At 39.8% G+C, this 2,004-nt stretch overlaps 1 pseudogene; it reads left to right on the top strand.

Moving 5' to 3' along the window:
• LOC105538029 overlaps positions 1-321 on the top strand; it is a 15,688-nt pseudogene extending 15,367 nt beyond the window's left edge.
• Positions 322-2,004: the final 1,683 nt, after the last annotated feature.

Genomic DNA, 2,004 nt, shown 5'->3' with positions numbered 1-2,004 from the left:
TATGTGTGTATGACATACCTGTGTATCGACTTTCTAACCAAAAAAAGGAATATCTTGTTGATACTGTATTGTAATTTTATAACTGGAAACATTTTTGACAGTGGCTTTATATGCCAATGGTTTCACGTCAATGGGTTTCTTGTGCCTCACATGTTACAGGTGGATTCCATCATGAATTTGGTATCCACATTGATTCAAGATCAGCCAGATCAGCCTGTAGAGGACCCTGATCCAGAAGACTTTGCTGATGAGCAGAGCCTTGTGGGCCTCTTCATTCATCTGCTGCGCCCTGAGGACCCTGACCAGAAGTACTTGGTATGAGTTTACTCTTAGTATATCCCTGTATCAGCTCCTAGTGAAATCACATGTTCAAGTGCTTAAAATGGTTTAATTTACCTTCTGGTCTTAGACAGTTTTGAAGGAATTGCAACTGAATTAAAGATTCACTTGAACCCAGGAGGCGGAGGTTGCAGTGAGCCGAGATTGCGCCACTGCACCCCAGCCTGGGCAACAGAGCAAGACTCCGTCTCAAAAAAAGAGAGATTCATGACATCTGTGGGCTTTTACTTTATATATAAACACATAATTGTTTGTAAACTTCTAGGGCATGTGAGTAACAATTCAGTTGCTCTGATTTCTTTTGAAGACTATCTAAGAATTACAAAAAACTCTGTCTTCTTTTACTTGAGTGCCCATAATTATTCCATGTTCATTTTTTTCTGAACTGTGTATTGCTTATAATAAACTTTATAAGAAATACAATTCTTACATTTAATTTTACTTTTCCAAATTTGCAAGTGTAAGTTATATTTGTCACATTGAAAATGTGAGTTTTTGTTTTTTGATGAAAGATTTAAAAATTCATTTTGCCTTTTTCTTAACTTTTTTTTTCTGATAAAGAGCAATCACATGAGGTTCTCTTTATTATTAGTCCACAGGGAAACTTTGTGAAATGGATAAAACATATTGCTTGAGTAGGGGTGTCAGTGACTGATACTAGATAATTTATTTTAGTAAAGGGTTAGCACGTTTGGCTGCTTAATTATTGTTTGGGCAAAGTAGTTTAACCATTCTTGGATGCATAAGGCTGTTAGGCTGCTATGATGAAAAAGACATTTGCTTGAGGACGTCCTGTCTCATCTCCTTCTGTTGACTTCCTTCATTGTAATTGACACTCCTGTACTTCTTCATAATCAGTGTGAAATAAGAGGCTGATTGCTGTTGGTAGTGTGATGGTCTTTGTCTTGGCTTAGTGACAAACATTCCAGGACTGTGGTGGTGTGCACTGTGAGCTATGTGATCTGCACAGAATGACTGTCCGAGTATGTTAACTGATTCCCTTATGTTTCTGTGTGAGATTGAGTGTTTCTGTGTGTTTTCATTTTCTATTGCATACCAAATGTAGTAGTTAGAAAGTATGCCTTCTGGCCGGGCGTGGTGGCTCACGCCTGAAATTCCAGCACTTTGGGAGGCCAAAGTGGGTGGAACACCTGAGGTCAGGAGTTTGAGACCAGCATGGCCAACATGGTGAAACCCTATCTCTACTAAAAATGCAAAAAATTAGCTGGGCATGGTGTTGGGTGCCTGTAATCCCAGCTGCTTGGGAGTCTGAGGCAGGAGAATCACTTGAACCCTGGAGGTGGAGGTTGCAATGAGTGGATATCACACTGTTGCACTCCAGCCTGGGCAACAACAGTGAAACCTCATCTCAAAAAAACGTATACCATCTGCATGTGGCTGATTGGTTATTCCCATGTATAGAGATGTTTAATGATAGGGTCATTAGCTCTGACTGCCTCTAGGGAAAATGCATTCTCTTATTCTTCTACCATATCAGAGAATTTCACAAAACCTGAATGTCATTGTGTCACACGTATTAAACAGGAGCAGGTTTCCAGCTGTTGAGAATCTAACATGTCTGTCAAATTTATACCCCAGGTTATGGCTGGCAGGATAGAAAGTTGAGTGCTGGAGACCACCTTTATCTGTCCAGATATTTATTCC

This window comes from Mandrillus leucophaeus, unplaced genomic scaffold, assembly GCF_000951045.1.
Source record: "Mandrillus leucophaeus isolate KB7577 unplaced genomic scaffold, Mleu.le_1.0 Scaffold1831, whole genome shotgun sequence".
NCBI classification, from domain to species: Eukaryota; Metazoa; Chordata; class Mammalia; order Primates; family Cercopithecidae; genus Mandrillus; species Mandrillus leucophaeus.
This window is presented reverse-complemented; position numbering and strand designations above follow the sequence as displayed.